Source organism: Crinia signifera, chromosome 1 (assembly GCF_055691185.1).
Source record: "Crinia signifera chromosome 1, ASM5569118v1, whole genome shotgun sequence".
Classification (NCBI taxonomy): Eukaryota; Metazoa; Chordata; class Amphibia; order Anura; family Myobatrachidae; genus Crinia; species Crinia signifera.
The window spans coordinates 147,369,309-147,382,378 of NC_139217.1; positions in this window are offsets into that span (position 1 = coordinate 147,369,309).

A 13,070-nucleotide genomic window follows, 5' to 3' on the forward strand; every position below is an offset into this window, starting at 1 on the left:
CATTGGGCCTTTACCTGTACAGCGTTCCTAGGCAATCACACGCGCCAGCACATGTGTCCATCACGCAAACAGTGTCTCATTGAGCGGCAGACGTTGACACCCATGTGTCCGAGTCCCGCCTTCTTTTGCATACTTTGCAAACATATTTGCACTTCTATTTAACTTAACTATTCAAGAAATCCAAATAGCACACTCTTTATATAACATTTGTGGTTAGCAAGGATATGGCACTATGAATTTAACACCTCTTACAATACTGTAGATATCTCACATTCACAGGGGAGAACAAATGCAATTTTACTCTTAACAGGTACAAACTCCACACAGTACAATACCTCTTACAGTTTTTCCTGCACCTATGCATTTGGGGTAAAGATCACAATAGTTACAAAAAGAAATATTCTGTCTATTGAGCCTATTCAAAACTACAGTTGCTGCTGAGAGAGAAAGCAAATAAATCAATCCTATTCAAATGCCCCCTTTCTAAGAGAAGTTGCTTTGTCTAAGTTTCAAGGTTAAATCTATTGTCTCAACACCTTAATTTACATCTAAATACCCGCTGGCTGGTTCTTTTAAAATTAACAAATCTTTCTTTGCATGTTGTTATATGCTTAGGGGAAATCTGTCTTTTAGCCTGGAATAGAAAAAGAAAAAATTTTATATATCATATTTGGTAACAATTACTAAAATAAAATAAATTTATTTAGTAGTAATAGCATTTTTACCCAGAATTCTTTGCAACATACAATTATACAATGGCTTTCTCAGGTTGAGGTGGTCTGCAGTAAAATACCTGCAATTTATGGCTATACATTATTCCCTTATAATCCGCTTCTGCTGCAATTCTAAAAGATGTGCATTTATTTAAAATTTGCACTGCTTATAAAACAATCCAAATTTTAAAAAAAACAATTCAACCTGAAACAGCCCTTGCCAATCATATCTGGCTATTATTTAAAAGATAAACATCAAAAGGGGATAACATTGCATGTGAGAAAACAAATTATTATAACAAATATATACTTATAGAATCGCATCTTGGTATTTAAATATAAATAAATGTTTTTCCTTTTGTCCCAAAGTTCAAATTAGAGCTTTGTAATACTACAGATCCAACACAGGCCCCTAACCGGCAGTAATATGGAAACACACAAAACGTACCAGAAAAAAATAAAAAAAACTTTTTTCTTCTTTTCTGGTAGATGATCCCACACCTGCCGATATTCGCAAACCTGCGCATATCCGCACATCGTCAAATGCTTAATCCCGAGGACTGAGACCCCATCTAAGGAAGTCCATTTATTTATATATGCAAAGTCTATCTAATTTATTCATTTCGCACGCAACCAATAATTGAATGTCCAGATTTATAATCAATGAATATTATTTATAAGTGTAACCAGATGAAACTGTATCATGGATAATAAATATAACAATACAGGTATTATACATAATAATGATTATTGCTCCAGCATCCTTAAATAAAGCTAACCTCAGTGATGTATAAATATATAAATGTGAATACAGAGCTGGGGGGGGGGGTGGCTATACAGTAGCATGAAAGAGCTTTGATTGTCGGCCATTTTGGCCAGAACACATGTAAATCTGCAGCATGGCATTCCGCCATCTTAGATTCCACTACATAGCAGACAAAGGAACCTTAACTAAAGACTAATAACTTCCGCCTGGCAATCACACATAAACTGACTGTACGTTCATAATTTCTATTCACAACATTTACTCCAAATTTAACTTCTAACCTGCATCATGCAATACTCACAATCCTATTATATAACTTGCACATTCATCAAACACACTTAAATGGCACTATACACTTCTAAGGACTAATCATATCATAATCACATCACAAGCTATTACACACACACCATCCGAGCATCATGCTATCAACATTTGTTACATATAAGTTGGTTCTATCCGATAGTTTATCTAGATATTCTCACTGGATATCACACAAAGTATTAACACTCTCCAATAGAAACAACTCAGGGCTAATCCATTCTGGGACGCAGACACACACACTTCAATACAAAGAATCCAGACAATATATTACAGAACTCCATTACAACCACACTAAGACACACATGGGCCAGTCCAAAACTCCAATGTTAACCATTTACCTGCACAAAGGACACACTGCAGGCCGGGCCTGAGCGCATGTCTACAATTGATTCTAGGCCTCATTCTGCTTACATAGTAATAGCATCCACCATGCTCAAATCAGTATAATCACTACAGCTTATCCTTACAAATAGCAATCTATATAATCTACCGACTGCTGCTATATGTAGCTATTGTGAACCACAATACAATCCATGATGATAGCACGTGGCTGAGCACATGGCACACAGCCGATAGGCCGTCCACATGTAAACGTACACAGCTATCTCTACTAATTTAAGCATATCCTTGCTCACAAATCATAACAGCTACACATACCCATATATATCAGATTCCAATCCTTACTTTATCTCTAACAGTCACGTTTCACATACCTTCCAATCATTTGACCTTCTCAGACCTTCAACACTCCATACCTGAACCATACTCTCATGAATAAGCTCTATCCCTTATCAATATTCCGAGCCATGCCTGATACACAGAAAATTAAACATTTGATACTTATCCCTCACTCATGTCCTGGCAAGTCCAGTCCCATGGCTCCTTCCGTCTGCTGCTAAAATCACACACTGAACTATTTGATTTTCTCTTGCTTTCAAGAGAACTCTCGGGGGAGGGGAGAATCCATTCATTCACCTGGTTTCACTAGCCTATAGACACGCCCCTTTGTTTGCTGTATCTTGTGACTGGCTTAGCTGGTGTTTTGGGAATGTTAATGACTTCATTTCTAATGCTGGTTTTTCTGTGACTAACTTATAATTTGTATAACTTGTGAGTGCAATATGATATAGAATTCTAATAACTGTCATTTGACAGCTAGTGTAATTCTACACATTCAGAGACTAAACATGACATTATGGGCATGGTTATAATTATAATTATGGAAATTATATGCTGGGAAAAATTAGGCATTGACAGTGTGATGGACATGCCCAGTAGGCGGTGATAGACACGTCCCTCCAATGGTGCACCCCCTAAGAAAATAGGCTGCGCACGCCTATGGATCACTTTACTTCATGCTGCAGACCTACTGCACATGTGTGGTCATTAGGTAAAGCAATGCATCAGGGTTTGTTATTGGGGAGGGACTTGGACAATCCTACTCCAAGTAAATTGTGTGTTATGTAGATCATAGAATACAATGATTAATGCTATATTGTGATGGGAAATGTGGAAAGTGCAGCAGATATCTTTGATCATTTTTATAATAATTATGGGTAAATTTACTAAATTGGTAGTTCTATTGAAGATATTGACCATAGCAGATTAAGGGGTGTATTCAATCCCGAGTCACAACTGACAGTCCGTACCGACAGCCGTGATCCTGTTCCGTTTTCTTTTTGCTCGACCGCAAATCGGCAGACGGGATTCAATGTCCCACCTGCCGATCAGAGAAAAGGGGGCGTGTCCGTGTAAATGGCCATGGATTGATGAGATTCACCCGTTCTGCTTCTTCAATGCAGTTGAGAAAGACAGCATTGAATAGGTGCCCAACGCTATTTCCCACGTTGGAAATAGTGGCGGGGATTGAATATCCCTCTATATCTATTATCTTCTAGAAGGTGATAAAAAAAATAAGTAGAGGGGGAAATTTACTAAGGCAAATACGCCTAAAAAAGGCGTATTTGTATAGTAAAATACAATTTTTGCTGGCGTATATGTATTTTCAGGATTTACTATACTATACAATTTAATATAAATATGTAAATTCATATTCGTATTCATGGCACATTAGTATTTGTAAACAGCATACGACTAGGAATCACCATTCAAAAGAATGGTGATTCCTAATTTACTAAGTGGCCGTATTGAAAATACGGCTGCTAATTAGCAGTAAACGGCCGCTAATTGTCAGCCACATACCCTAGGAAAATACGCAACATTTTCCTGGTGTATTTGGCAGAAGCCTGCATGGATCAGTCAGTGTAAAAAAAAAGAGAAGAATAAATAATTATTTAAAAAAAAAACGCAAGGTACAAGGTCGAATCGCAGACCATAAGGCATACGATGGTATGCGATGCGATGTGATGTTACGTGATGGCAGGCAATGTTATACAATTTTAAATTGTATACCATCGCATTGTATGCCATTGTATCGCATATACAATGGTATGCGATTTAAAATTGTATAAGCACCCTAATGGGTTTTTCAATGTTAAAAGTGCCCCTATAAGATAATTAACCGTGATGGGTGCTTAGTATGTTAAAAGCACCCCCAAAGGCACCCCCACTATCAACGCCAACCCGAAGCGTGGCGAGCGCAGCCAGCCCGCGAGGGGCGGTGGTACGCATCCTCCGACCTTTTCATACCCCCACTATCCACGTCAGCATGGAGTTGAATTTATATAGTGTGGCGAGCTCAGAGAGCCACCGTGCGGCGAGCGTATAAAAACATGTTTATGATGCAGCACTACTGTCACATGAATGACAATTTGTGCAATTAAAATTAAATGAAAGTTTTTTATTGGCTAGAAGACAGGATTTGCTGGTAATGCTTGGAATTGACAATTTTGTGCATTTATTTCAAATATGATACAAATGGACCTCGATCATAAATCAGTTATCACACTGCCTAGAGTCTGGTCTATTGTTTGTCAATTTTATTTTGGTGCAGTGTTTGTGACTATACAACTCAATCAGTTCTACAAAATTGTAGGCTCTTACATTCTTATCATATTCTTGTTTTTATTACTGAATACTATAACAATTAAATAAACCGTGTCTATTTGGATATTTGTTCCCTATCTCTAAGCTCTACCCCATTAAAACTAAATGCATTCAAAATACAAAAGGTCACTAACATATATTTTCATCAATAAAATTCAGGCTTTGCATTTGCTACGACGGTAATGAATTTGTCTCTCTGCTGAAGATGTGATTTTGTTTTTCCATTGTTTGCATGATTCCATCATCTCTTCTGACATTCAAGGAACTCCTGGGAACAATTTGCAAAATCAGGTATTGAAAACAAAACAAAGCGCCATTAACACATTCTTGACCTCTTCTTGATACATAACAAAGAAAGCGTTGCTTATGTTTAGCCATTTCTTATTTAGCTAAAAAAGGGGGGAGATTCTCTATGCAAGAAATGCGGTAAAAACCCCGTTATCTGGGTTTTTACCGCATTTTGGGATGCTGTAACCATACCCCGCCAGGTTAACGCGGCGGGGGGCATCGCCAGAAAAATCTGGCGATGCCCCATAGAAGCCAATGGGCTTCTGCCGCATCCCCCCGCCCCCCCCCCCCGCATCGCCCCCCCTCCTCCCTCACTTGTGTCCGGGCAGCACAGAGCAGTGCTGCCCAGACCTTTGACCTCCTCCCTGCACTGATCCTCTTCCGGGTGCAGGGAGGAGGAGAGCCCGGCGCAGCAGCAGCAGCGCCGGGTGTGTGAGGGAGGGGGAGCCGCCGGGACCTGCTGGGACCCGGCGACTCTCACCGCAAAGGACAGCTCTTAACGCACAACATATGCGTTAATTATAAATGCGATGGGCGGCGAAGGGGGGCGGAGATTCTTAGAGAATCTCCCCCAGAGTCTGTTACTCAGTGTGAATAGGAAACATCATTGTTACTAAGGGGCAGATTTATTAAGCTTGGAGAAGAGATAAACTGGAGATAAAGCGGAGAAAAGGTAAAAGGAGATAAAGCACCAGCCAATCAGCTGTGTTTGAAAAAGACAGTTGGGAGTTGATTGGCTGGTGCTTTATCTCCTTTTACCTTTTCTCCGCTTTATCTCCAGTTTATCTCTTCTCCAAGCTTAATAAATCTGCCCCTGAGAGTGTTAGTGCCTTTCTACCATATGCTGGTAACTAATGCAATACATATGCAGCCTGTGTATGTATTAATTCTAACACATGATGAAACTGATCATTAACTGTATTGTTAATGAAATCATCTGATTCAGCAAGGTTCGGTAAACAGCGGTCGTTCGATGCTTACCGAGCCCTGAAACGCAACCCCCCACCCCCAGCCGAATCCCTTTGGTAACATGCTATACGGTTGAATGAGAGAAATCATTGTTATGATACTCGTCAGTTACTTAGGATCACACTTTTGATGTGACTTACCGTATATACTCAAGTATAAGTTGACCCGAATATAAGCCGAGGCACCTAATTTCACAACAAAAAAAACCTGGGAAAACTTATAGACTCAAGTGGGACTCTCACTCGAGTATAAGCCGAGGGGGGCTTTTTCAGCATAAAAAAGTAGGATTATACTCAAGTATATATGGTACATACGAGAGTCCCAATCAAAGTGCAGACTAGTCTGTACACACTTTTACAATATAACTTGTGATCCAAAAATCACAACTGTGTAAAAATTTTAATTAAAAAATTGTCTCACCATACAAATTCTACAGATATCAGGCTTTGATATATATAAACACCATAGCATTATGGACTGGTAAAGGGTGGGATAACAGCACATAAACAAACACAAAGAAGAGAATTGGAAGCATTACATCACCATCTTCTACAATAGTGCTGAGTACAGAATACATTTTGTTAACTCCTCCATCCCATCATCAGTTTCAACCAAATATTAGTTTGTTCTTGTTGTGTTGTTGCTATTAGAAAAAAGAGTGAAGAGGAAAAGCCTAATTGCTGGACATTTGGTCCTCTCACATGGGGCATTATATACAACCAATTGTGGTACATCATGCCACAGAGTGGGCTTATACTAATCGCATATGTACTAACATATGTGATTAGCAACTTTGCACCCCCTTGTGACGTCTCTGATGGGAGAGTTGCTGTTCGGTGGAGGACGTCTCCAACTACAGCCTTTCTGAATAAGACCTACTATTTTGTTTCTTTCAGTCAAGGGGGCAGCTGGCTGAGGTTGAAATATACGAAGGGTTGAAATTTAAAAATGAGAAAATTTTTCTAGAACATTTACTCAAATTGTTAAATAAACATTAAACAAAATCTGAGAGCAAGAAATTTTAACTCAAAGGTGTAAAATTTAATGTACTGCCTAAGCATGTCTAGTAGTAAGAGATACACAAGCAAAAGGGCTATTGCTCTGTACACATGGGACCTTATTCTGATTGACTCACAAGGCTGCGAGTCCATCAGACGCCGCCCACCCCCCTCGCATACATAAATATTAATTTGCAGGCGGGGAGAAATCATTCGATGGTTGCCGACAATCAAATGATTTCTCCAGTGCTCACAGTTCAGAGACACCTATAAGGTGTCTCTAAACTGTGGGCGCCCTGTGCGAGGAAAGGTGGGCAGCTAACATCCAGTGATGTCAGCTGCCCGCCCCCCGCATCACGGCCTTATTAGCCTGAGAATGCCTCCCATCATCTCCTGCCTTCGCAAATAGAAGTCGGCTGATGTCCTGTGACGTCAGCCACCCAACCATAGCAGGCATCGGCCTGCCCGTGTTCCCATGGGAATGCCCAGGATTTTTATGGGGGCGCCCACAAAACTCTGGCTGTTCCAATCGGCAAGCCCTTTTCCTGCCCCCATACCTCCCCAATGAACGGCCCGGTGAGTAACTCATTGAAGCCATTCAATGCTAAGGTCTGCACATGCAAAAGTATGTGCTTGCCCATGCGCCGACCCCCAAACATTGGAACCGGGATCAATTTTCCCCGGTCTGAGTCAACCAGAATCAGGGTCCAAATGTTTTTTTGCAAACCAACCTGAATCACCTCAAAGTGTATGTAGCACAATAAATAAACATAGATCATAGATCATTAACATAGATCACATTGGCGCAAAGGAGAATAATAACAAAGAGGTCTGATTTAAGAATAACTACTGTATATTTAGCAGAAATATTGACATATGTTTGCAGGAAGTCATGTGCCCCCTAAACATTGAAAGCAGCACAGTTGTGATTCATGTCTGAGGTACTGTCGTATGTTCTCTGCCTCTACTGCCAGAACATTTTCCATTTTCTGCTTGTACTGTCAGTAACAATTTGCAGTTGAGCAACAAAGAACAGGATTACAAAAAACAATCTTTGTGGATTACTAACGCTGGCTGATGGAAAAAAGAAGCCCAGTCTCTCTATATTCTAGGAATAAACAACCATTTGGAGATGTTAATTGTGTTCATGAAAATCAAAAGCTATTTGAAGCACAGAGCACATACATGCATACATACATATCTAAAAGGAATTTTTATATATAATTATATGTACAGTATACATCTTAATAACCTTCTTTCGTAATACATGTACAGTAGTGTAACTTAAGTATCCTTATGAAACCAAATATAAGAAAATAAAATAATGCTTAGCATACAGATGTAGCGCCGCTCATCCTTGGCGGGCGCCCGCCAGATCCCTTTCACTGGCAAGCGCCAGCGATAGGGACTGAAACGCGTGTGTGTCTCACATGCACGCGCATCCCAGTATCGTGGCGACTGGGCAGCGTCTCTCTGCACGTCTCCACTTCAGGGAGACGCTGCCCAATTCAGGTGGGGGTGTCAGGGCAACGAGGGGGACCAGCGGCGACGGTGAGGGAGGCGGCGGGGACCGGCCGCAAGCTCCGTTGCCACGGGGTGCGCGAGTGCCCCTGGCGGTAGCTGTCCACTGGCGGGGGCTGGCGATAGAATCACCAGCCTCTGCAAAGATGGCAGCGGCTCCATCTGTTCCTACAACTGCCTCGCTTTTCGCGGGACCATCACAGGTTTTTTGGGGATGGCTCGAAGTCCCACCCAGGGCCGGAAGCATCCCAGTTAGGAGTCCCCCTGCCCAACATTGCAGAGCCAGGAATAGATGCTGTGCACATGGGTCATGACCAGCAGCTTACACATGCCCCCATAGTGACAGAAAACTAGGGAATGGTTTGCAGCTGCAGCTGCGGAATCTCCACAAAGCCACACCCCCTTCACCATAGGACACACCCAGTTTTGGGTGAGCAGCTATACTGCGCGAGCATCCCGAGAGGTATGTTCTTAGAAGTGTTTCTCACAATTCCATTCACAATTCCATTCACCACCAATTGTTCCCAAAGTTACATTTTACTTCCATTCACCAACAGTTGAGCAAAAAGGTGTTAGTAGTATAATTATATCTGTTAATTTTATTATATTTATATTGTGCCACAATAAATACAAATCACTGTTACTGATCCATGGATGCTTATTTGGGTCTTACAGCTCATAACAAACTAATGCATAGTTCTTAGAGCTTAAGTAGCTGCCACATACAGACTCCTAACTCCTAGTACCTGGAACCACTTATTTTGGGTATATGTATGGGATCAGTTCTGTTTAGTATGCGGTTACTAGGTCGACACTGTCTAGGTCTACAGTCATTAGTACTCAAAACATGGTGAGCGCAGAAACCCATGTGAGGGGATGCGGTACACTTGTACAGTGTCCATGTCGACCTATGTCAACATAGATACATAAAAACGTGAAAAACTCATCAAGCTTTCCCATGTTGACCTTTTTCATTAACCAAAATAGTTAAGAATTTATTAGAAAAACCTATTTAAGAATTAAACTCTAATTTATTTATTATTACTTTATTCATATTTTTTGTAAACCTTTTATATTAAAGACAAAGGGGGAAATGTACTAACAATGAATGGCTACGAATAGGTGTACTTGTAGCCATTGTAGCCAAATACGGCCGTAAATTAGTTTTTTCTGAATTTACAAAGGCCGGTATACGGCTGTTTGTATGCTTTTACAAACGGCATATTCATTTGTACATTGTTTTATGAATGAATACTCCATCGAAAGACTAAGAATGTATTTTACCATTCATTCGATTGGTGAGTCCAAATTGACTATCAGGCTGTATGCTATATACGGCCGTTAATTGTCCGGGATATACGCCTGAAAAATACTCCTCATTTTCCAGGTGTGTTTGACTGAAGCCTTTACGGATCAATCAGATCCGTGCAGGCTTCCATGTGTAAATAATAGAAAAAATAAATACATTTAAAAATCTGTGTGCGGTCCTGCCGCCTGACAATCACCAGCCCTAGGCTCATTGAGCATGGTCCTGGTTGCAGAAATACAGGGAGAAAAAAAAGTTGGGGTACCCCTGTATTTCTCTAACCAGCACTGGGCTCATGGGCTAGTCCTGGTTCCCAAAATATGGAGGACCAACTTCTGCATCATACTGTACGTATTTGAACAGCTACGAATGGCTATGCCATCGGAAAATACGAATCAGATGAATAAGGCAGATTAGTAAATTTGCCCTATTCACGATTCATATTTATGCCGGAATACATCTTAACCGGGTCGTATCCATTCGTACCGCAGATTAGCTGTATTTCCCCAGTTTAGTAAATTTCCACCACTGTGTTAATTGGAAAATTTGATTATCAGATCCCAGAAAAAATAATAGGAATGGGAATAGCCATGAAAACCACACAATTCCATTATGGAAACAAAATCTTGATACACAGTGGGTTTTACATTTTACAGCTAAACAATACAAGTCTGGTTAATGAAAAGCAGATCAATTGCAACTGTCATAAAAAAATAATAAGGCAATCGCGTGAACATTGAAAACATTATGAGGTAATAGGGGAAGAAAGAAAGAAGGGTAGGAACAGAGGGACAGCAAGAAGAAGGGTAGAACAACAATGAGTTATGAGAAATGAACCAGAAATTCTAAACCTGAATATAGCTAGGAAGAGTATCATGTGAAAGAAAGGTACTATAATTCCTAGATGAAACGTACCACAGTCCCAGGTGGGAGGGTGTGGAAATTTCCAAACTTTGGCCATGAGGAATTTAGAAGCATTGTAAAAATGCATGATTCATTTAAAACACAACTTTTTTTTTATATCTCAGATATCCAATTGCTCACATGCGCTAACTCTCCATAGGCTTTATTGCAAATTTCTATTAAACTACACTGACGTGGTGGAAATTTTAGGAAAATCCCTATTTTGGGGTAAAAATGTCAGAAAGTTTTTTATTATTTTGAATCAACCAATAACATTGTCATGGTGACATGGTGGAACTCTTTTGACCTGCCACCGATCCCCCCCCTTCATTGGGTGGAGCCTAGGACAGGATTTTCAGAACTCAGTAAAACTATACATATGTGCCCTACCTCCAATACTTTATAAACGCACTGTGTCCCTTAGTCACATTATGTCACTCAGTAGTGCCCCTTATTCATGTCATGCTACACAGTAGTAATCCTTATACATGTATGCCACACAGAAGTGTCACTTATTCAGAATGCCCACAGTTGCAGTGCCTCTTACACATAATGCCCACAGTACTAGTGCTGCTTATACACATACTAGTGCTGCTTATACACATAATGCCCACAATAGTAATACCCCTTATACCAGGGGTGTCCAAACTTTTTGCAAAGAGGGCCAGATATGGTGACGTGAAAATGTTCAGCCTTACATTCTTTGAACCATTAATCACATCAGAATGGTCCACCACTCTGCTCCCATTCACTGTATGTCCCCCAGCGTGCCCCCATTCACTGTACGTCCCCCAGCATGCCCCCACTTACTGTATGTCCCCCAGCGTGCCCCTTCACTGTATATTCCCCCCCTGACCCCCTTTTCTGTATTTCCCCCACTCTGCCCCCATTCACTGTATGCCCCCACTCTGCCCCATTCAGTGTATGCCCCCACTCTGCCCCATTCACTGTATGTCCCCCACTCTGCCCCATTCACTGTATGCCCCCTACTCTGCCCCATTCACTGTATGTCCCCCACTCTGCCTCCGTTCACTGTATGTCCACCAGCATTCCCCTCCTTCACTTTATATTCCCCTGCGTGACCCCCTTTCTCTGTATGTCCCCAGTCTACCCCCATTCACAGTATGTCCCCCAGCATTCCCCCATTCACTGTATGTCCCCCAGCATGCCCCCATTTACTGTATGTCCCCCACTCTGCCCCATTCACTGTATGCCCCCTACTCTGCCCCATTCACTGTATGTCCCCCACTCTGCCTCCATTCACTGTATGTCCCCCAGCATGCCCCCATTCACTGTATGTCCCCCTGTGTGCCCCCATTCATTGTATGTCCCCCAGCATACCCCCATTCACTGTATGTCCCCCAGCATGCCCCCATTCACTGTATGTCCCCCAGCATGCCCCCATTCACTGTATGTCCCCCAGTGTGCCCCTCCTTCACTGTATGTCCCCCAGCATGCCCCCATTCACTGTATGTCCCCCAGTGTGCCCCTCCTTCACTGTATGTCCCCCAGCCTGCCCCCATTCACTGTATGTCCCCCAGCCTGCCCCATTCACTGTAATTCCCTCAACCTGCCCCCATTCACTGTATGTCCCCCCAGCCTGCCCCCATTCACTGTATGTCCCCCACTCTGCCCCTTTCACTGTATATTTCCATAAACTGCCCTTCCTTCGCTGTATGTACCTCATTCACTGAATGCCCCCCACTCTGCCCCATTCATTATGTCTCCCAGCCTTCCCACCCTTCTCTGAATGTACCACATTCTGCCTCCCTTCACTGTATATTCCCCTGCAGGAGACAGATGCTTGGGCTCCCGCCGGCGCCCTTCTCCACTCCGCAGATTATGGGAGCAAGCTTCCCTTTTGCTGCTCCCCCCTCCCCGCATACTGCTGTCACTGTGATCGTGGTGGAGGGTGATTTATAATTGCAGCAACAGGAGTTGGACACATACTCATTTGAAAGATGGCAAACATGTCTCACAGTGGCAGCTGGCACCCCCTCACCAATGCAGAAAGCAAGCCAGCAAGGTAAAGGTGTGCTCGCCGGGGTCCCACCTCTAGAATCCTGTGCTGTGCGCCCACGTCAGCCTACAGCCGCCCACTTCTGGCTGGAGGCTTCGGGCCACTTGAAGTGACATCACGGGCCGCAATTGGCCTCCGGGCCGGACTTTGGACTTGCCTGCCTTATACACATAAGGCCAACAGTATTGCAGTTTGATGTCCTTTGTTCCTCCAGCAGCCTCCCCACCTCTCTGTGTCCCTCCAGCTCGCTCTCCTCTTG